We start from the raw sequence: 24,435 nt of genomic DNA on the forward strand, positions 1-24,435 counted from the left end.
CAGGAGCGTTATCAGACAAAATTTGACACCAAGCCACATGGTGAGCTATTAGGACAGGTGACCAAAAGCTTAGTCAAAGAGGTAGATTTTAAGGAGCATCTCAAAGGAGGAGAGAGAGGTGGAGCATTTTAGGGAGGGAATTCCAGAGATTAAGACAGAGACAGCTGATGGCACAGCTGCCAATGGTGGGGCAATGGAAATCGGAGATGCACAAGAGGCCAGAATAGGAGGAACGCAGAGTTCTCTGAGGGTTGTAGGGTTGGAGGAGGTTAGAGATAGGGAGGTCGGGATCAGCCTTGCTGATAAAATAGAATGTTTGGCAAGTGTTTGTGCAATATAGAGGAGAATGCACCATGAGCAGCAAATATAGGTTGTAGCATATATCAATCAAAATGTAGTTAGCCTCACAGCTCTTAAACAAATATAACATCCATGTATTTATATTGAGTAATTTGAATCAAACCTTTTTGTAATTGGAGACAATTTGAGTACAGTACTGAAGTAATTTTACAGCATACATTTCATAATTAAACAGTTGATTACAGCTTGTGCCTTTTGGGTAGGTTTCCTACAACTTAACACTCAGCTATAGTCTTGGTGAATTTGTTTTACACAGCTACATTGGCCTGCCCTGTGAGATTTTAATCATTCATACCTGTTCAGAAATAAAGGGACCTAATAAAATCAGTTAAGGGATTGCCTGAGAAACAGCGTGAATTTTTCATGGTTTTGACCGGCTGTAAGTCGACTCCTTCCCGGTGAGGTTTTGCAGGTGCTGTGTTACATCCTGCTGGGAGTGATGATATGGGTCCCCTGGGGAACAAGCAGCAGAACCAGAGAGTGCAAACATAGCAGCTGTACAGCAAAGGTAGCTGCTGCATTTGACGTCAGTGCTAAAAGGATATATTTGAAAAGCCATGAGTGTGACTATGCTGAGTAGCCTCTGACATTTTCCAGTAAGTAATTTTCTCCTAGTTATGTGTGTGGTGTAAACAAATATTGTTCAGTAACCTTAAAGATGTGCTACTTGCAATAGGAGACCTTGCACAGCTGAACAGTCTGTGACTGTCAGTCACTTGGATGGAAATTAAGTTCACTTGTTGAATGTATTGATAGCATGACATTATAACATTTCAGCAGCACCTGTGGCATTTTCTTGAACACATTGATAATACAATTAACCTTTAAAGGCTAAGGAAGCATATTTCACAATATAAAAGTATTCTAACATTCCAAGGGTCTTATTTCTAAAGTTATGAAGGAACAGTTGCATTTTATTCTTTTATTTTCAGTCTTCTGTACAAGGGTTGCTGTTGTGTGGTTAGTGATCTCCATGCTTTTACAACACAGTGCAATCGAACCTTGATCCGCTCCATTGCGCCCCAAAAAACAACAAAAGTTACGAAGAGGAATTGAGGATGGGTGGGAGGATCGAGAGCTATGTAATTGAGAAGCTTGTTGATTGAAGATGAGACCCCTACACCTTCTATTAAGCTGCCTGTCCTCAGTAATCCACCTGCTGTGTCACCACAAGTTCATTATTGTTCAATTACATGTTGCTAAGATTTTTGTACCACATCTGTTGTATAAATGTCAGTCTGAGACTGTCGTACAGGTGTTGGCGGTGTTAATACTGTCCATAAATCTGCTGTGTATGCTTGTGCCTTTTTTATTTCTATTTCCTTGGCTCACCCACCGAATGTGACAAAAAGGGCATCTGGGGAACCTGTTCCAAGCCCACCTCCAACACTGACCTTGAGTCACTGTTTGGAAATCAGTGAGGGTGGCCCGGTGATGACTCCTTGCCTCCAACATTTTTTTTCCCATTTTCTCCACAGCAGCCTGGCTGAGATCAGAAACTCATAACAAATGAGAGCCTACGTTCCAGCACTCTGCATTGGCACCGCTGTCTCCTTGTCACAGTAAAAGAGGAGGTAGTTGAGATACTGGATGAGCTAAAAATTGATAGAGGTACTAGAAAGGCTAGCTGTACTTAAAGTAGATAAGTCACCCGGTCCTGATGGGATACATCCTACGTTGCTGAGGGAAGAAAGCGTGGAAATTGCGAAGGTACTGGCCATAATCTTCCAATCATCCTTCGATATAGGGGTGGTGCCAGAGGACTGGAGAATTGCAAATGTTACACCCTTGTTCAAAAAAGGGTGTAAGGATAAACTCAGCAATTACAGGTCAGTCAGTTTAACCTCTGCAGTGGGGAAACTTTTAGAAATGATAATCTGGGACAAAATTAACAACCACTTGGACAAGTGTGGATTAATTAAGGAAAGCCAGCACGGATTTGTTAGAGGCAAATTGTGTTTAACTAACTTGATTGAATTTTTTGATGAGGTAACAGAGAGGGTCGATGAGGGCAATGCAGTTGATGTGGTGTATATGGACTTCCAAAAGGTGTTTGATAAAGTGCCACATAATAGGCTTCTCATCAAAGTTGAAGCCCATGGAATAAAAGAGGCAGTGGCAGCATAGATATGAAATTGGCTAAGTGACAGGAAACAGAGAGTAGTTGTGAATGGTTGTTTTTCGAACTGGAGAGAGGTATACAGTGGTGTTGCCCAGGGGTCGTTACTAGGACCATTGCTTTTCTTGATATATATTAATGACTTGGACTTGGGTATACAGGGCACAATTTCAAAATTTGGAGATGATACAAAACTTGGAAGTGTAGTGAACAGTGAGGAGAATAGTGATAGACTTCAAGAGGACATGGACAGGCTGGTGGAATGGGCGGATATGTGGCGGATGAAATTTAACGCAAAAAATGTGAAGTGATACATTTTGGTAAGAAGTACGAGGAGAGCCAATATAAACTAAATGGTATAATTCTAAAAGGGGTACAGGAACAGAGAGATCTGGGGGTATATGTGCACAAATCATTGAAGACGGCAGGGCAGGTTGAGAAAGCGGTTAAGAAAGTGAATGGGATCCTGGGCTTTATAAAGAGAGGCATAGAGTACAAAAGCAAGGAGGTTATGATGAACCTTTATAAAACACTGGTTCGGCCACAACTGAAGTATTGTGTCCAGTTCTGGGCACCGCACTTTAGGAAGGTTGTGAAGGCCTTAGAGAGGGTGCAGAAGAGATTAACTAGAATGATTCCAGGGATGAGGGACTTTAGTTACGTTGATAGACTGGAGAAGCTGAGGTTGTTCACCTTAGAGCAGAGAAGGTTGAGATAGAAGTATTCAAATTCATGAAGGGCCTAGACAAAGTAGATAGAGAGAAACTGTTCCCATTGGCGGAAGAATCAAGAACCAGAGGACATAGATTTAAGGTGATTGGCAAAAGAACCAAAGGCAACATGAGGAAAAGCTTTTTCACAGAGTGAGTGGTTATGATCTGGAATGCACTGCCTGAGGGGGTGGTGGAGGCAGATTCAGTCGTGGCTTTCAAAAAGGAATTGGATAAGTACTTGAAGGGAAAAAACTTGCAGGGCTATGGGGATAAGGTAGCAGAGTGGGTTAAGCTGGATTGCTCTTGCAGAGAGCTGGCACGGACTTGATGGGCCAAATGGCCTCCTGTGCTGTAAACATTCTATGATTCTATACTTTCACAACTGCAAAAGTGTTCAATAAACTTTCTTAATTCTGAGGCATTATTTCAGTAATTCAGTGGTACGGACATACAACTGCAGCTATCATCCCTCCCCTACCAGTGGGTCAATAGGTAAATGCACTCCCCAGTGTGGAACTGAATCAAAGAGACCAGGTAGTTCTCTGGTTCAATATCAAATCTGTGCTATGTTTGCCAATTTCAGCCAGCCAAATGATAGGATCCCTACAATTAGCCTTAGCACCTCTGGACTAGGGAGAAAGGAACATCAGTCAGAGATCGTGCTCCTGATTAGTATCTAGTAACTCCTGCTGGAAAGTGTACGTTTGTGGACATGAGGTGAGAATAAAGTTCAGATCTCGTGTGATACGAACATACGAATTAAGAGCAGGAATAGGCCGTTCGGCCCCTTGAGCCTGCTCTGCCATTTGATAAGATCGTGACTGATCTGATTGTGACCTCAACCCTACTTTCTCGTCTACTTACTATAACCTTTGACTCCCTTGTTAATCAGGAATCTATCTAACTCAGCCTTAAAAATATTCAATGACCCTGCCTCCTCCGCTCTCTGGGGAAGGGAGTTCCATAGATTCATGACCCTCTGAGAGCAAAAAATTCTCCTCATCTCCATCTTAAATGAGAAACCTCTTATTTTTAAACTGTGGACCCTAGTTCTAGTCTCTCCACAAGGGGAAACATCCTCTCAGCATCTACTGCTTCTAGTCCCCTCAGGACCTTTTATGTTTCAATAAGATCACCTCTCATTTTTCTCCACATTCTGTGATGTTCTCCACAGTCAAACAATCTGCTAACAGTTCACTATCTAGCCTCACAAATGAAGACTGGCTACCTGGGTGAGGTACCAGGGAATGGCGGGCTCCTGTGGAATCTTACTGCAGCAAGTCAGCATTTTCAGAAGAGTAGGGGAGAAAATTGGAGGCGGAAAAAAAATCTACCACTGCAGCCCAGAAAGAGAAGTTGTAAAGGCAAACCGAAATGCTGAATATGAAGACCTGTGTAAGGGTCATTGTCGCTACAATAATACATGCAGTGTTCTTTGGTAGGTCTGAATATGGATGAGGGATTCTACTGTGAAAGCCATAGTAACAGTCCTCTTGTGCAGCAACCTACATTGTATTCTATAATGGGCAGCTGCGTTTACTCCAGGCTCATGTATAAATGGCCACTAACTGCTGTTACTTGCATATTCTATTCACCAGTGTTGATTTACTTTTTTGTGTGTAATGAGGTCCAGCTCTGATAACATAACCTCCTCTATTCTTTTTTAAAAAAAACATAATTTACTTAAATGTACAAATACGCAAATTGTAAAATGACTATTCTGTGGGATATTTGCTAATTACATCCAACGGCTATGAGTAAAGCTTTATATCAGAGAAGACAATTTACTGGCAGTACTGTAGTAACAACCAGAACACCCCCTTTGACTAATCCTCCCTTTTAAGTAAACCCTGCAGCAGTGTAGAACACTGACCAGGCATTCACTCTTCTTTTGCTCCCCTTTTTTTTCACCTCCGGTTTTGAAGGCCATGTCTTGTGCTGGAGTGCGATTCCACAGGCATCAACAACTCCCCAGTACGTTGACTGAGAGTCTGGACAATGTTGGCAGTGTCTTTGAGCTTGGGTGGTCACCAGTTTGGAATTGGGCAGTATAGTTTGAGAATGGCAGTCTGGTATTTCTCAGAAATGAAAACTAGATGGGAAACCAGATGTTTCCTAAGCAGTTTTTGTGGGAAAAAAACTGTTCAAAACGGTCTAGGGAAACACAGACGTTAAAACGGATCTGATCACGCATGCAGAAAATGACAATGCACTAATAGATCATTTTGCGCATGCCCGCACCCTAATTTAAATACCATGCTTATGGGTGGCTTATGAGTGGGGAAAAGACAGCCACCCTAAAGAAGCAGCACAGCTGAACCTAATCCTGTCATCACTTGATATCAGTACACGTATGCTTTGCATCTGGGAATTACAGGATAGCAATCAGGAGTGGAAGTCCTGTCTGACTCTAACCCTATATTCTCTACCAACTAGAGATGCTGAAGCCTATTGTATGCCTCTGACATTACCCTGGCTGATCAGAGCTGACTCATTGTTAATGGAACGTCATGCAATGCAGAGTCATTACCCATTGAGGGGCATTGTTCTTTATTTATCCTTTTCTTCCTTTCCCTTCTATTTAATAATCTGCTCCCAGGTATTTGACTGAGCTTCAATGTCCTAAATGGTGACTATTACAGGTCTGAGCTGGAAGGAGACAGTTTTAATGAATGGCTCCTTACTAGGGAGTTTTTTTTCTCTCCAGAAGGCACTGACTCAGGCTGGCGTACAATTCCATGAAGTCTGGTAGCTCAACTGGTACTCCAGCCAAGTGGCCCCAGACCTCTCAACCTCCTAACCAGTAAAATGGGAAACACTGAGCTTTGAAATGCAGGAGATCATATTTTCAGTATGTATTATGTTTTAACATCGTTATATCACTGCCCACAAATTAGGTAGAAATGGAGGAAGGGTTACTTGCTCACCAACATAAACCGACATATCAGATGTAATGGATTTCTCCAGGATACACTAAACCGGTATTTATCCTCCTCATCAGTCTTATGCCACATAAAAGTAAATTTGCAATTTCTTTAATAATAAAGAAATACTAGCCTTTAGTGCTTTACCATGTCGTTGAAATGTTTCAAAGTGCTTCACATAATGAAATACTTTTTTGGAGCTCGGTGACTGTTGTTATGAAGATAGACATGGTATTTTATCAGTGCTGCTTTCAAGCAAATGGAAAAATTATGTTCTACAAGGGCTATGGAGTTTTGCATCAATCAGTGCTCATCACAGTATATCCTGTATTTTAGTGAATAATATCAGGGCTCCCATACCTTTTTTGAGATTTAAAAATGTGTCTTTTATTTGTAAATGAACACATCCTCCTCTCCTGCAGGCTATGGTGGCTTGTAACTAAGGTTCGAAGACACTAGAGGTATAGCTGCCAACTTAAAATTTGTACAATGCTAGCTGATCTGTACACCTCCACTCCTCCCGAATCCTCCTGGGCAGGTGTGTTGTTAAGCAAGAATTTATTAAATTTTAATCTTAAAATCAGAATGAAGTAAACTGAAACACTGAAAGCCAGGATTTAAAGAAAAATACAATTTAATAGAATAATGTCAACAAATGCAAGATAGAATGTCTTAAATTGGAACTTAGTCAAGATTTAATCATTTTAAATTTGAAAACCAAATTAAATTGAACTAATGCAGTTTTCAGAATTTGACTCCTGTACATAAAGACACAAAGCAGTACAACTACTGTAATGTACTGTGTCGGTCCCAAAGTAAGACAGGAACACATTCTAACATAGTCCAATAGACAATTTAAAGCAGTGGATTTCATCATACTTGGCAGCTGACTAGGTTAATACTGTACCTTTTTAATTAAAAGTTTTAAATTCATTAATTGGTGCTACTTAATGCAAAGGATCGTGATCCAGTTCATCTGTAGACTGCAGAGATCAGAGAGGCGTGCATTGTTTGCATGCCCGTAGAGTAGCTGAGTGAAATGCTGAGAGATTGCTGATTTTGTTTGCATACCTCTCTTGATCTCCCAGCCTACCTGAAGCTGACCATATTCCTTTTGCTTTAAGTAGCATCAGTTAACAAATAAATGTGAGCCTTTTATTACTGCTGTGTTTTTTCTGCTTAGCCCTTCACAAACTTTCCAGGTGGATTCTGTCTGGTTTGGAGAGGAAGGCCTAAACTTTCCTTACAAACATCAAATTCCCTGGCGTCAATCAAGTTAAAATATTTTTTGGTGCTAGGGAGAGCACTGAGGGTTGCAGAGAACCCCTGCTTTTGCAGACCTCTTGTACCTGCTGTCGCTTAAAGGCCCCCACCAGACCTAGCAACTCTGGATGACATTAACATGCTGGTGTTAAGAGCATTCAGCATTACTATGGCAGTAATAATGTCTATCTCACTCTGTCATTACTGCCTTATTTTGAAAGCGATGATGGAAGATCGCACTGGGGCCAGAAATGGGAGGAGAGCTGGTGGGAAGGATTCCTGTCCAATCTTCAACATTGCCCACCCCCCACCCTGGTACAACTCAGGAGGAAAATCCTCCCCGAAGAGTCTTAAGATACTTGCTCTTTTCCACCATTCAACAACAAGAAGCTCAACCCCTAAGGACATAAAACAGGAGAGACTTGAGAGGCGGCTGCTGCAAATACAGGACATGCCAGACCTCTGAGGGATGACAAGTTTTCTGGTATTTGTCAGCTCATTGTGAAACAACGATTATGGGGAGTCTGGTCAATGAGTGTCAGCAGGTTATTCGGCAGTGGAGAAACTCATAACCAAGCCTGATCCTGTGCTCAAAATGAGGTCCACCCGCATATGCTTTCCAACAGGGTTAGCTGGATAGCAATCAGGAGTGGGAACTCTCCTCACCAGCCCAAGGGAGCTGAGGCCAACTGTAAAGCTTACTCACCACCTCAATTGAGATCAGCGAACTCAGTAGACTAACTGGAACAGGCGCAAAGCATTTTGTTTAATTTAAAATATAAATCGAGGTGCTTTATCTTCATTCAAGGTAATTAACAAAGTTCACTGTCTGTAATTCTCTGGGTATGAAGTGCACATAAAGCAGATGGGTAACTCAACTAATGTCATTGAACAACAATTATAAATACCTCTACTCCATAGAGTTTCTATTGACCCTGCATTCTGGATACACACTGGAGACATTATAAATTCACAGCAAGATTCTTGTGATTTATGTGACATGTCTCTTCCTTCATCAGGAAGATGGAATGTTCCAGAGTGCAGACTTCTCTTATGCTGCTGCTGATGCTACTTCACCAGGAGCTGTGCTGAGGCACGACAAGAGCATCTTAACAAGTTTGTCCAGTTCCCAGCAAAACTCAGAGGGCAGACAAATTGAAATGGCAGCGAAGAATGTGGTTCAAATGTAGGACCTTATGGTGTAAGTCTGACATTCTAGTGCTAACACCAATGGGTTACCAATGGATTCACTATAGGTGATTACCAGTGAATTTATCAACACCAGTTACCAACTGGAATAAGCTTTTGAAAGGCCAAGTTAGGAAAATAATGAAATACCCCCAAAAATCTCCCCTCAATTTTGTTTGCTGCCTTTTCTGCTCCCTTCACCTACAGGTGCTGACTCATAGTTTGGGGTATGGTTCCACGGGTGCAATCAACCTTTGATCTCTGCCCATGTAGTCATTCTTCATGTGTGAGCCTAGATGCATTCATGCCAATCATTAGGGTTTTAAGCTGACTGTGAGTGTTCATAAGAAAAATTCATTTTTTTTCCCCCACTGGTATTTTGCTGAAGGCTGGGAGAACTAAGCTGAGCATTTGGAGGGTGAAACTGGAGGATGTCAAAACCAATCAATCACATGCTACTTTCTCCCATTTTCAGTTGTACATAAGGCAGAAAATTTTAAGATGAACAAATGGTTTCTGAATGTTACAGGTACATTTATTTAGTGTTTGTTCCTGAAGAAGTTAAATATAATGTATAAGCTGCTGAAATGCAGATTTTAAAAAAAATTCCTGACACTTTTTATGCATCATTGACACGAATTTCTCCCCCAACTACCACCCTGGCTGAGATCATCTAATTCAGCACAGACTGACACCACCTGGTTTGGATGGCTCAGTACTAGAGCAGACCATGCCCTTTACTCACTTGGCTATCGGGGAGCCAGGAAAATGAGAGGTGATATTTCTTGGACATAGCAGCATCATTATCTGGGCAGACACGTTATGACATCGTGCATTCAACATATTTCCCTCACTCACGCCCTTGATATTGCTGGGTGCAAAGGATGCTACCTGTGCGTTCTTGACATCCACCATTGCTAAGGGATAATTGTAAACAATTTTACAACACCAAGTTATAGTCCAGCAATTTTATTTTAAATTCACAAGCTTTCGGAGGCTTCCTCCTTCCTCAGGTATTTTACCTGAGGAAGGAGGAAGCCTCCGAAAGCTTGTGAATTTAAAATAAAATTGCTGGACTATAACTTGGTGTTGTAAAATTGTTTACAATTGTCAACCCCAGTCCATCACCGGCATCTCCACATCATGACTGCTAAGGGATAGGGAGGAAGGAATTTAAATTTTAAAGGGAACCTCAAAGGGATTGAGTGCATTCTGGAAAGTGGGAAAAGCTGGAAGTGCCAACTCAAATTAGTTTTTCCCAGTGCTGCGGCCCCATTCACATTGAGGCAAGATATCGCAACAAAATCCCAACCCCTCCTCCCACTTGGGGCAGGCACCCCAGTTGCACCAAAAACCCCACCAACAGTATGCAATTTAGGACAAGGTTGAAGGAGGGTAGAAGTGCTGCCCCACCCCAGATTCTCCCCCAAAAGCCCCCCAGAGGAATTTCAGGCCTTTGATTTTAAACCATCAATGAGGCTTCTGTCTGTGACTGAAAAGTGACGTTGTGGCTGAAAAGTCTTATCAGTGACTAACAGTACTAATTAGTGTGTCTTTGACTTACTGATAGTTTACAATTTGGTGTGATTGCAAGATGTTTGAGTACCTGAGTGGGATTTTTTACACAATGCAGCTCTTTGTATTTTGACTGATTGGGAACAATAACCTGACTGATGTTGAAGGGTAGCATTTTGTGAAAGCTTTGTGCCTTTGAAGTCGAAGGTCAGCCATGATAATGAATGGCGGAGCAGGCTAGAAGGGCCGTAAGGCCTACTTCTCCTATTTCTTATGTTTCCTATGTAAATGAATGGAATGTGTGGAATGGGGGTGGACAGACCTATCCATTTTCTTACACTAGCAGTTTAATGATTCCATCAGAGGGAGATCAAACTCTTCTTCATGTGAAGGCAGTTATCAAAGATATGTTTTTTGAAAATCCAATTTCAGATTGAATGGGCTTGTTGTTTGCCACGAAATTGGTTTAAACGACACTTGCTTTGAACTGTGCCTCTGAACGTGCTGTACATTTTAATGATGCTGCGATTTGATAACGATTTGATTAAATGAACTGAATCAAATATCATCCTGTGGTTTTGTAATGAGGGGAATGCATGGGCATCTAATGGAATGACCTTAACAAATAAGCCTTGTAAATAGACCAGTAATACACTATGCACAATACATTTAAATGATTATGAATCATCAAACCTTTCACACTAGAATTTAGAGTGCCTCAGGGTAGTAATTCAGGGTAGTACAGAATGGTAGCATGTGGATTCTTCCCTGCAGTTTCCCCACATGCCAAGTTCTGAACCTCTCTGGTCTGTTTCTGGAGGTGGGAGGGTACCGTTGATGGACTGAAAAGGGCTCATGTGTTCATCCCTTCAGATTGGGGAATGATAAAAGAGACCGAGAGAGCAGAAAGCAATTTAAAAAAAGAAGAGGAGTCCGAGAAAATAGAGGAGGAGGAGAACAGGTAGTTCACATTGATATCGACCCAAAAGCACAAGGTATTGACCGCATTTTTTGGTTCTTTTCATTATAACACTGAGACTATAAAGCTGTACCGAAAATCATCATGAAATGAATCTATAACAGCAAACCTACAAAGGTACTCAATATTAACTCTTAAAGCACTCCGTTGTCACGGTCACTGTGCCGATACATGTTTCGCGTTCTGTCAATTCCATGGGCATTCTTTCATACAATAAACAGGCTCCCAGAGATTATAATAGTGTGGAAGCAGACCATGAGCAAATTTTATTTTCAGCAGAGCCATACATATTGTGGCAACTTCTACATTTGTAACTTAGTATAAACCATAATGGTGCTTTTTGTCTCCCTTCATATCCAGGGCTGCCATTTTGAATATAGCAGCTTTGGATTGGCAATTTGTTTGTTACAGGTTGAACCTAATATAACTCTGCACCTTCACTGCAGATTGCCTTTAGTCAGCTGCAGCTAATTCGTGATTTGTAAAATGATGGTTCGTTGAATATTTAGGATAGGAATGCTTTTTTTTCTATGGAGCTTGTAGATGTATACTTTATAGACTGTAATATATTGATTCTGATTGTTGTTCACTCTTGAAATGCTGTCACTTTTAGGGTAAGAGGTTCCCTTTATTAAAAATACATGTTGATGTGATGGGGCTACACACTGCCTGTATAGTGTCATTATGAGGTGGTGCTCCTATTGCCCACTTGGTGAGTTCTTGATCTCTGACACACTCAGAAGCTCCAAAGACATGCTAGGCACTTTTCTGCAGATGGAAAGTTCAAAGGCCACTTCCTTTCACCCACCTCCTGAAGAAGGGTTGTATTGGCAGTGATCAGAAGCAATTGTCCAGACCACTCTCAGCCAGATGATATGAAGTGACTTCCAAGAAATGGAAAAAAAGAAAATAACTTTAAGAATAAGATATTCAGATGCAATTTGTGATTGTTGCTAAGAGGAAGACCTCTCCAGTTTGCCTACATCTAGATACATTTTTACCAGCTGCCCTGATGGCTTAATGGGTAGAGGCACTGATCAGTGTGGTACTGAACCATACAGACTACAAGGTTCAAGGTTTGACCCACTGTCTGTGCTGTTGGTTGGTCTCAGCCAGCATAGCAGTAGGTGTGCCATTGGCTTCAGTGCCCCTTGGCTAGGAAGAAGAAAAAGGTCAGCCAGAGCTGCTACTTCTAAGTAACCTCAGTTGGAAAATGCATCCTGCCAATAATCATATGTGAAGACTTGAGGAAGGAAAGAATGTGCATTTATATTGCACCTCACATCCTCAGGACATTACAAAATGATTCACAGCCAACAACTTACGTTTAAAATGTAGTCATTGTTGTTATGTAGGCTTGATTGGCACCCCAACCACCACCTTAAACATTCACTCCCTTCACCACTGGCGCACTGTGGCTGCAGTGTGTACCATCCACAGGATGCACTGCAGCAACTCGCCAAGGCTTCTTCGACAGCGCCTCCCAAACCCGCGACCCTTACCACCTAGAAGGACAAGAGCAGCAGGCACATGGGAACAACACCACCTGCACGTTCCCCTCCAAGTCACACACCATCCCGACTTGAAAATATATTGCCGTTCCTTCATCATCGCTGGGTCAAAATCCTGGAACTCCCTTCCTAACAGCACTGTGGGAGAACCTTCACCACACGGACTGCAGTGGTTCAAGAAGGCGGCTCTCCACCACCTTCTTAAGGGCAATTAGGGATGGGCAATAAATGCCGGCCTTGTCAGCGACGCCCACATCCCATGAACGAATAAAACAAAACACTGCAGCCAATCTATGCAGAGAAAGACAGCATAAACAACAAATGAGATGAATAACACATTCATTTGTTTTTGGTGCTGGTGCTTTTTGGGGAAGTACCAAAAAGCTGGCACCAATTGTGGAACCATAGCCCCCAGCAGGAGTCAATGCCATCAGGAGAGAAGGGGAAAATGACCAGAGTTTAGCTAAACAAAATCAAATGTACTTCAGCATTTCACAATTTGAATCAAAGCATCTTAAATCCTGCTGAAATTATTCCTGTAGTCGTTATCAGAGGTTTTATAGTGGTTCTGTTTTCTTTTCCCTAATTTAATTTATTGGTAATACTAGAGCTTATTTGCTGCTTCTAGCCTTTACAGTGTGATATCCTTCCATTTATCATAATTAAACCATGAAAAGGTAACAAGTACAGAGGGTGTACATTAATTTTTTTAATTGATGTATCACTCTCTGAAATATCATATTAGTTATTGCTTTCCTTCCAAAATCCCTGAGGAGGAAGTGTATGACTCTGCATTGAGATTGTAGTTAACTTGTGAGGTATGAGTCACTGGCACAGTGCAGCAGTAGAGAAAATCACGCGCTGCACGCCAAACAAATCAAAAGGGGCCAATTTATTATTATAGACACTAAGCATATTGGTCAGAAGTAGCACATTTCTTGGAATAATTAGCAGTTTGTTTAGCCATTTGTTTAGCATAGAAAGGTCGAGGTGAATATAATGTAAATGCAGTGATGGTTGACAATTGATTGAACTGAAGATCACCTGCAGATTTTAGAAAGTTTTTTTTGTTAAGTTTGAAATGATGTGAAGATTTGGGAGGGAGCTCTCGTGGTAGAGATTATTCAATGAGGGGCCTAGATTTGAATCCAGTTTGACTGATGTTCACACACTCCCTCCATTTATGATAACGTTTGGCTGGTTCTCTGTCTGTTCACTAGAGGAAAGAAATTCTCTCTCATTTCTGTTTCTAAATCTGATTGTTTTAAAATTGTTTGTATGGTTGTCATGATGACACAGCGGCACTAATCTCCCTGGTCTGCCTAATTCACAGATGCACTCCCCTCCTCCCCAGTGCATGTTCGCACTTTTCTTCCTCTCATCCCCCTTGGGCATAGCTGCACCTTTTGCATGGGGCAGATATGTTTGCCCTATACCGCCATCTGCCTGATGGTATCACAAATGCGATGCATACGCATTTCAGGACCTGATTTTCTGCACAAGATCATGGGAGAATTGTCAAGCCAATTGTGAGTTCAGACTTATGCCTGCAGTAATGAGATTTGGATTTGTGCTGTGTTATTCTTCCCCTTCCTCCACTATTAATAATTAATGTGCGCTGCAAGTGAATGAAAATTAAAAAATAAAAATCACTGTCCATTTGATATTCTAAATCTATTTACTGGTGTTCTTTCCTTCCACATTATATTATCTGAAAATTCAGTTTTCATTCATTATGGGTTATTTTGTACACAAAAAAAATGTATGACACATACTGGAGAGGAGAACACAGCGAGAAAAAATGCAGAAAAGTTATGTTTCAAGTAATGAGCTGAAATTTATAGACAGATTGCATTGTGCTTGATTTAATGCAGAATTAGATTAGTGGCCCTGCAAAGACCTTCTGTTCTTGCAATGAGCATACACTTGCTAGCACTTTTGGAACTGATATTGAGGCCCATAAAAATGGTGTCCGTGAATTGTGTAAATAACGATGGCATGTCATTTAGCTTAACTCTGCCTTTTTTTTAGTCCCTTGCTTGTTTTCTTGATTTCTAGTGATTTTCAAATGAAAAACTGATTTTTACTGCTTTCACATAATTTGCATGGGTTTATTGGGGTCCAACTTCCTCCCCCTTGATTTTCTTTGCTTTTTGATGCTACAAATGGAATCTGAGAAACACCTGGAAAAAAAACCTGGGTTTTAAAATGGTCAATAAAAAGTGATGCTGACGATTCTTCGGTACAATTTCCTCTATAAAATTACAGAAAAATGCGTTTACTAAACCATCGTTGGTTTATAATATTCCCCAGTATGTCAGACAGTGTATAGAACATATTAAAAGGTTGTTGTCAATGAGCCCAAAGCTATTGACTTGACACTGGGCTGGATTTTTTCCTGCTATAGGTGGTATAGTGGTGGAAAATCAAACTGTGAGGCCCATTGCTGCATTCCCACCCTGATCTGGATTTCCTTCCCCTGCTCCAGCAGGGGGAAGGAAATCCAGATCTCTTCTGAGAGATCTCTTAGTAGATAGGGATTTCCTGCTATCCCATTGGCTGGGTATAATGGGAGACCAGAAAGAGGGGGAAAAAAATCTAAAATTCATTATTTTTTGTCCAATTTATATTTTAAAAGCCCTTCTCTTTTGGATCTGTTCAGGAAACCAAGTTTGTTAAGATGCTGACACCTGCCTTTACACATATAATCAGGATCCTGCATTTGTTCATGTTTGGTGCTGCTGATATATACTTGCCCCAGCACAACCCATTTCCTTCTCATCTTTCCTGAAGTCAATAATGCGTTTTGGTCAACCGGCGTCAGAAGATGTTGGTATCTGACGCAAATGGCCATTCCTCATGTGTGAGCCTAGACAGTGGGCAGGCTACTCAGTTATGGAGGGTATTGTGGCACCTCACATAAAAATGAAATGTGTTGATACTGGGAAGAGGGGCTGGGTGAAATGTTCATAATAGCTCCCAAAACACAGCTGCCTGGCAATGCTGTATTCTTATTTCAAGATCTTGATTGAGTTTTGAGGATAGACACTGAAATGCATTTTCAAAAACAACACTTCATAAAAAGAAAGGTAAGTCAGACGCAGGGATTCCTGCTGGCTCCGTTCGTTCATTATGCTATCCTGCCCTCACCCAACTCCGCACTAGTTTCCATTAGGGTCATTGGTTAGCAATCAGAATACAAACCCAGGATGATTTTTTCTTTCCTCCTTAACCTGGGGCACTGAGGCCAATTGTAGTATCTTGCCACCATCTTGGATGAGATCAATGCAGACTAGTGATTGAACACAAAACCTTCCTGAACACAGACTGCATTCCATTTGCCCACTGAACCATCGAGAGTCCCTATACCTGACTTATCTATCTTATTACGAGTGTTTCCCTGAAGCAATTCAGTAAATGTATTTTAGTTCTACCCTCGAATTACAACCAATCTCTTCAAATGAGAATACTGTCTAACCAGGCAGCTGTGTTTTGGGGCTATTATCAACATTTCTCCCACCTATCCTCCCAGCCTTAGTACATTTTGTTTCTGTGTGCTCTTCATGATATTTGTATATCTTTCTTTCTGACTTGGACAGGTGGAATTCTGTACTCTGCCGGAGCCATACAAAAGATTTGAGGGTAAATGGGTTTCTGTCAGTATCAAAATAACACCAATTAGAAATCTACCCTATGTTTTAGCAAGACTTTGCTTGTATTGGAGAGGGAGCTAATGTATACTATGCCATGTATACTATATACTATGGCATTGTCTATATTAGCATACAATGTATGCTAATCCATTAGTATAGTAATCAAAAAAAATTGCAGTAAAAAATGTAAACAAATGGGGGGGGGAAAAAGGGGAAGGAGCTAAAATCAATGACTGACCACTTCTGAAGGCATGGAATACCCAGTAAATATGTGTTTCCCCATTAAATAAGAAAATAGAACGAAGTGGTGGATTATTCACCTTTAACAGTAATCCACAATATTAAGTGTCCTTGACTGTTCAAGGTTACATTTCATTAAATATTCTTTCTTTCCTCTGATCTGAATGGGTTCATTAAGACTAATTAATAGCTCGAATTCAGTATGCATTGATCAGAAAAGGCCAGTTGTTCTAAAAGCTTTCTCCTCAACGATCATGCTTGCAGTTATTCAAGAGGTTTTATGCAATTCCACATTAATATTTCACCTTTGCATCGTTACAAGTCCCCCGGCAACTCAGGCGAGCTGATTGGGTGTCTGTGAAATTCCTCTGTAATCTGCTTGGTGATCTTTGACTCTCGTCATCTGCATTTTCCATGTGACTTTGTTTGGAAAAAGCTTGTTTGGAGAGGCTGTGGCTAATACCAGCTCTGTGTTTCAGGTTGTGGAGCTGTGCCTGTCCCACTAGACCTGGCTGTGATTAAACACTGAAGTTTGAATGGAAATCTATCTCTCGGCTGTTTTTCAAAAGGTATGTCTGTTTAATTACTGATATTTCTGCCAAGACTTGGAACCAGAAGGTTCAAAAACACATTGCTGGAAGTTGAGACGTTGCGGCATAACACTGTTGCAATATTTAAAACCCATGAAAATCGGATAATGGATTCATTGTTTAACACAGTAACTGTAGGGTCAACAAAAACTGTAGGATCTACAAAAGGATTTGGAAAGTATTGAGGCCACATCTGGAGAAAAAGATACGGTGATGTGAAATTGGTGGCCTCATAATTTGATAACTTTAAAAGCAGACTTATTTTGTGGAACTACTTTCAGTGAAAGTGGTTCCACAATGTGAAAATCTCTGAATTAGCCCCACTTGCATTGCAGCAACTCCTGAAGCAACTATAGATGTGTGATCTTGTTCATGTACAATTGCTTAAAAGTCTTGTTTGTGACTTTCATGTTTCTGACTGAAGACCCCTCTCCAATTTGAGGGAAAACCACAATGTTGGCCTGTACAAGTGTGTGTGTTTTGGGGGGGGAGGTGGTGGGTGGAACGTAATATATAAACACCCAGAGCAAAATGGCAGCTTGGCATCCAGCACCCCCAATGTTACCTGTCTGTTTGCCACGAGCAGCATTTGGTCTCGAAAGGCCCCTTGGAACCTTATCTCATGAGATGGGTTTCAGTGGCTCTGGAAGCACTAGTGCCAAACAGTTTATCGCAGTGCTGTCTCCAGAGGTACTGATAATATAAACACGGTTCAAGCATTCACTTATTTGCTGAAATAAATCATATGGAGATCAGTTTCTATGTCTGATGGAGGGTGATCCAATTATTAGCTCGTAGTCTTTGTGAAAATGTTTGTGTTTTAGACTTTTGACATAAATGGCTCTTGGAGGCAGAATGTTGGCATTTCCTGTACTATTAGTATTAATGACAACTTTTTAATGTTTCAATCATGAAAATCCAAACTCTATTCATTATTTTATAATTTTGCAGATATTGCTTTGTTCTGCTTCTGTTCAAATGGGTTCAAAAAATGAATGCAACAAGTGCATATACACTAGCACATGTATTCTTTTATCTGCAGTTTCTTGTTGCTGTAAAGCTGAATTTGTGCCAAATCTTTTACATTATAATTCATTGTCTGCAAATCTAGAGCATTTGACATCGCAACTGGACCTGAATTTGAATCCCCAGGTGGTGACAGTTCACATCCGTTACTCTGAAGGTTGAGTTAGTTAGTCAGTCTTGTGTTGTCTGGGGAAAGGAAGGAAAATTGGCTGAAAAAATCCTCTTTCAGTCAAGCATGACTAGCAGTGCTTCAGTCAAGCGAATAGGTTGACAGGGCTTATGAACAGACCTGTGGACTGAACTATAACTTTGGGGTGTAATAGGGAAAGATTGATTCATTTCCTTTTCATTGTAAGGATCATTGTGACTTTTATTTCAAGACTAGATTTCTCACTTAAACATCTATACATTGGGTGGGGGTAGTTCAAAAAGGTAGTAAACATGTTGTCCTGTTAGCTTGCACATAATGGAAACTCTCCACTATTGTTCCAGAGGTAACCAAGCTATTCTTTCAGAACAGCTGGAGCAAGGCACTGCTGGAATATCGTTTATATTTGTTTCCAGCTTTAGTCCCAACCACAACTTCCTCCCTCTATTTGGGCAGACTGATAGCCTGAGTTACAAACTTCACAGCCAATAATTTTTTTTTATTCGTACTTGGGATGTGGGCGTCGCTGGCAAGGCCTGCATTTATTACCCATTCCTAATTGCCCTTGAGAAGATGGTGGTGAGCCACTGCCTTGAACTGCTGCAGTCCTTGTGGTGAAGGTTCTCCCACAGTGCTGTTAGGCAGAGAGTTCCAGGATTTTGACCCAGCGACGATGAAGGAACGACGATATATTTCCAAGTCGGGATGGTATGTGACTTGGAGGGGAATGTGCAGGTGGCGTTGTTCCCATGTGCCTGCTGCCCTTGTCCTTCTAGGTGGTAGAGGTCGCGGGTTTGGGAGGTGCTGTCGAAGACGCCTTGCGAGTTGCTGCAGTGCATCCTGTAGATGGTACACACTGCAGCCACGGTGGTGAAGGGGGTGAATGTTTAGGGTGGTGGATGGGGTGCCAATCAAGCGGGCTGCTTTGTCCTGGATGGTGTCGAGCTTCTTGAGTGTTGTTGGAGCTGTACTCATCCAGGCAAGTGGAGAGTATTCCATCACACTCCTGACTTGTGCCTTGTAGATGGTGGAAAGGCTTTGGGGAGTCGGGAGGTGAGTCACTTGCCAAAGAATACCCAGCCTCTGACCTGCTCTTGTAACCACAGTATTTATGTGGCTGGTCCAGTTAAGTTTCTGGTCAATGGTGACCCCCAGGATGTTGATGGCGGGAGATTCGGCGATGGTAATGCCATTAAATGTCAAGAGGAGGTGGTTAGACCCTCTCTTGTTGGATATGGTCATTGCCTGGTACTTGTCTGGCGCGATATCCGTGCCATTAGATGTTTGGTGGGCGGTTGTAATTTTGCTGAGTGGTGCTGCCATGTGGTGCTCATGGGTTAAACACTAGTATTGAATGGATAAACCTCTTCCAATGAGAACAGACAAGGTCAGGATTCAAACTCATAGTGACATGGGTCAAAAAGCCTTTTAATCTTGCATTGATTCAAAATTTTAGATTTTTTTTGAGCTTGAGCTCACCAAGGTGAGGGTTTTGGAACTGGAGCACAAAACACTTCTCAATTTTTGAAGTCTAACTGATTTTCCAAATGTGCTCTCTTTAATAGGCACTTGATTTTATAAAATGGTCCCTCCAGTGTCAATGTCAAATGCTGCCAGCTGAGGTCGAGCATGGACAGATGCAGAATAAAGTTCCCTCTACCCTGTCAATAATGTAACTTAGAAGCCCACCCCTTATACAGAAGTAGACATTTCATTTTCCAAATATCAGGATTTGATCTGAAGAGTTTGATGTGGATCAGATACCACTAGCAAGTCTTAGAAAGTCTTGGGATGGATCACAAGGGCAATTGATTATGTCAAAACAAATTCTTTAAATCCGGTATGATTTCGTTTTCAAGGAATTGCGCAAGTTGATCCCCAAAACATTGGTAAAAATCTTGTGTAACAAAAACTGTATTTGATTCGTGCAGTCACCATAATTCATTAGTAAGGTCACTTTTAAACTATTGTGTGAAATTTTGGGCACTCTGCCTTCAAAAGAACATTGATGCATTGGAAAGAGTTCATAATCAAGTCACTAGGATGATTGCCAGAACTTTGAGCCCTAACTTATGAAGTGATATTCTTAGAGTTAAAAGATGGAGAGGGAGTATAGCCCAGGCCTTTAAAACAGAGATATGGATAATGTAAACATATGCTGCTTAGACTGATTGGAGAAGAAGAGGATGTGAGTTCAAGCTTCAAGTGAGACTGGACATTAGAAGAAATGCCTTTCTCTCCCATTCTATGCGAAGTAGAGTTGCACCATAAGGAACAACAACAACTATTTATATTTCCACAGCACTCATTGTGGACAAAGCGATGCCTTGGAGCGCTGTACAAGGTAGTAGATAGCAAGTGGACACTGAGTAGCAGCAGCAACAACAACTTGCATTTACATAGCACCTTTAACTTAGGTGCTTCAGAGGTGTAATCAAAAAGAGCAGGTGGGGGAAGGGAAGAGGTTCCGGGGCATAAATACACAAAGACGAGGGTCTGAAGGAGATTTCTGAAAGCAGTGAGGGTGGTGAGAAAGTGGAGATGTTTAGAGAGGGAGTTCTAGAGATTTGGGCAAGATAGCTGAAGGAGTGGCATTTGATGGAGTGGAAAATGTGTAGTAGGCTAGCGCTTGAGGACAGGAAGGTACATACAGGGACATTGGCTGGAGGAGATCATGGAGGTAGGGAAAGGAAGGACCATGGAGGGATTTGAAGGTGATGACAAGAATCTTGAATTCAATTCTCTGGGTTACTGGAAACCAGTAGAGCTTGGCAAGGACAGATATAACAGGGATCCAGGGAATTAGTGTGGGTGAGGACATGGGCTGTGTCATTTTGGATTACTTGTAGTTTATAGATGGTGGAAATGGAGGAGCGGTCAAAGAAAGTGTTTGAGAAGTCCATCTGTCAGTTGATAAATGTGTGGATTACAGCTTTGACAGTAGAGAGGAAGAGGTAGGGGTAGGAGCAGGTGAAGGAAAGCAGTATTTATGATGTTTCAGATGAGAGAGGCAGCTGAGCGCTCAGGTTCAAGCAGTCCACCAAGGTTTTGTATCTCTGGGCTTAACCTAAGGTGGCAGCTCGTGAGGCATATAGAGTCAAGCCAGAGGCATGTAAGTATTTGTGGGAGCCAAAGAGGATGGGTTTAATTTTGCGAACATTAATCTGGAGGACACTTTCACTCATCCAGGTCTTAGTGTCAGATAGGTAGCTGAAGAGGGTGACAACAGTCGTGAGGTTGATGGAGGCCGTGGCAAGGCAGAACTGGCTGTCGTCGGCACACGTAAAAGATGACCTCATACTTCCAGATAACACTGCCGAGGGGTGGCATATAACAAAGAAGAGGAGAAGCCAAGAATGGAACCATTGATTACACCATGTGGGCATGGGAGTAAAAACCATTTGAGGTGATGTGATGTCTATGGTGTGACAGGTAGGAGTGAAACCAGAAGTGAGCATTGCTACGGATATGGAGCTAGATCACAGATCAGCCATGATCTTATCAAATGGCGGAGCAGGCACGAGGGGCTGAATGGCCTACTCCTGTTCCTACGAAGATGAACTCTGAAGGACATGAAGTAGATGATAGTGTTAAAGGAGGATAAGGCAGGACAGCAAGCCATGATTGTGATCACATAGAATGTTGCTGACTTTGACCAGTGCATTTCCAGTACTGTGGCCTAATTGGAGGGCTTCCAACAGGGTGAAGTGGGAGTATAGTTGTGAGGCATCAACATATTTCAGAACTTTAGAAAGAAAACTAAGGTTCGAAATGGGCCAGTAGGAGGACAGTATGTTTTTCGAGGAGCCAGTGATTTCAAAAGCTTTAGGGACTGAACAGAAGGGACAAATTGATGCAGGTAATTATGGAGCTCAGAAGGTGAAGTTGGGTAGTCAGGATGGGAGGGGGGGGGGGTCAAATGTGCTTCTTGGATGAGAAGTTTAGTGACAGTGGTGGGGGGAGCAGATGGAGTGGAGAAGTCAAAAGGGAGTGGACAGAGTAGCAGATTTTGAACATGAAAATATCAGAGTTCCTTGCATTTGGTGTATGAAACGAGGATAGAGGGTGGAATAGAAGTTGATTGGAGGAAATGGTTTGTTGTGAAAAAAAACAATCTTGCAGAATGGGCCTCGAACGGGAGTTAGGCCCCTTATTAATATATGCACAGGGCCTAACACCCGTTTCAAGGGTGGGGCCGATTTTTATTTTGCCTTTACCAATATGGCAGGCAGCGCATTTCAGGCTCGAAATGAGCATGCGCTTCCTGCCCGCCATATTGGAGGCTGCGTGGCCAAATGTCTAGGTCCTGTTTTGTTAGGTAAATGCTGATTGGTGATCACCTGGGAGACTGTCCTTGATCTGTATTGGGATTTGAGAGTCCAGGATGTGTGGAGGTCAGAGGGAAATCCCGAATCAGCAGAAAAGTTGAAATTAGTAAGTGGTTAGAAATCCTGTGGTCATTCGATAAACTAGGTTAATAACCACAACTGAGAAGCAGCAGGAGAGCCAGGACAACTGAAGTGATGTGAAAACAGGAACCAGTTACCATTTCTGGGATATCCTTCCCAGATCAGCAGTAGGGAAACATTCTGAGAACTTGGGTTTTGGAGTAGCTTGCTGCTCGCAGGCTGAGCACCAGGAAGTCATGTTAGGGATTGCAACAGTGCCGCTGATGAGCAGAGATATGTTGATTGGAAAGAAGGACCAGTGTTAATCAGAGTGCCTGGGGGCAAGGAGAGGATCCAGGGGTGTTTAAGCAGTTCATGTTGCTGCAGAGAAACTGTCAACAGTGGGGTTGTGCCATGTCTGGAGCAAAGCAAATTTTTTTTGTTTTATTTGTTCATGGGATGTGGGCATCGCTGGCGAAGCGGGCATTTATTGCCCATCCCTAATTGCCCTCGAGAAGGTGGTGGTGAGCCGCCTTCTTGAACCACTGCAGTCCGTGTGGTGACGGTTCTCCCACAGTGCTGTTAGGAAGGGAGTTCCAGGATTTTAACCCAGCGATGATGAAGGAACGGCGATATATTTCCAAGTCGGGATGGTGTGTGACTTGGAGGGGAACATGCAGGTGGTGTTGTTCCTATGAGCCTGCTGCTCTTGTCCTTCTAGGTGGTAGAGGTCGCGGGTTTGGGAGGTGCTGTCGAAGAAGCCTTGGCGAGTTGCTGCAGTGCATCCTGTGGATGGTACACGCTGCAGCCACTGTGCGCCAGTGGTGAAGGGAGTGAATGTTTAGGGTGGTGGATGGGGTGCCAATCAAGCGGGCTGCTTTATCTTGGATGGTGTCGAGCTTCTTGAGTGTTGTTGGAGCTGCACTCATCCAAGCAAGTGGAGAGTATTCCATCACACTCCTGACTTGTGCCTTGTAGATGGTGGAAAGGCTTTGGGGAGTCAGGAGGTGAGTCACTCGCCGCAGAATACCCAGCCTCTGACCTGCTCTTGTAGGCACAGTATTTATATGGCTGGTCCAGTTAAGTTTCTGGTCAATGGTGACCCTCAGGATGTTGATGGTGGGGGATTCGGCGATGATAATGCAGTTGAATGTCAAGGGGAGGTGGTTAGATTCTCTCTTGTTGGAGATGGTCATTGCCTGGCACTTGTCTGGCGCAAATGTTACTTGCCACTTATCAGCCCAAGCCTGGATGTTGTCCAGGTCTTGCTGCGTGCGGGCTCGGACTGCTTCATTATCTGAGTGGTTGCGAGTAGAACTGAACACTGTGCAATCATCAGCGAACATCCCCATTTCTGACCTTATGATGGAGGGAAGGTCATTGATGAAGCAGCTGAAGATGGTTGGGCCTAGGACACTGCCCTGAGGAACTCCTGCAGCAGTGTTCTGGGGCTGAGATGATTGGCCTCCAACAACCACTACCATCTTCCTTTGTGCTAGGTATGACTGCAGCCACTGGAGAGTTTTCCCCCTGATTCCCATTGACTTCAATTTTACTGGGGCTCCTTGGTGCCACACTCGGTCAAATGCTGCCTTGATGTCCAGGGCAGTCACTCTCACCTCACTTCTGGAATTCAGCTCTTTTGTCCATGTTTGGACCAAGGCTGTAATGAGGTCTGGCGCCGAGTGGTCCTGGCGGAACCCAAACTGAGCATCGGTGAGCAGGTTATTGGTGAGTAAGTGCCGCTTGATAGCACTGTTGACGACACCTTCCATCACTTTGCTGATGATTGAGAGTAGACTGATGGGGCGGTAATTG

General features: G+C 42.4%; 1 protein-coding gene across 6 annotated transcripts in view; it reads left to right on the forward strand.

The window, feature by feature from the left end:
- pacsin1b (protein kinase C and casein kinase substrate in neurons 1b) overlaps positions 1 to 24,435 on the forward strand; it is a 261,076-nt gene that overhangs the window by 35,853 nt on the left and 200,788 nt on the right. For 5 of the 6 annotated variants that reach the window (XM_068007334.1, XM_068007333.1, XM_068007331.1 and 2 more), the window contains exon 1: positions 16,908 to 17,034. The gene's annotated coding sequence lies outside the window, so the exon portion shown is untranslated. Of the gene's footprint in view, positions 1 to 16,907; positions 17,035 to 24,435 lie in introns of those variants that run through there. The other variant, XM_068007332.1, reaches the window with a different exon arrangement.

This window comes from Heptranchias perlo, chromosome 27 (genome assembly GCF_035084215.1).
Source record: "Heptranchias perlo isolate sHepPer1 chromosome 27, sHepPer1.hap1, whole genome shotgun sequence".
Lineage (NCBI taxonomy): Eukaryota > Metazoa > Chordata > Chondrichthyes > Hexanchiformes > Hexanchidae > Heptranchias > Heptranchias perlo.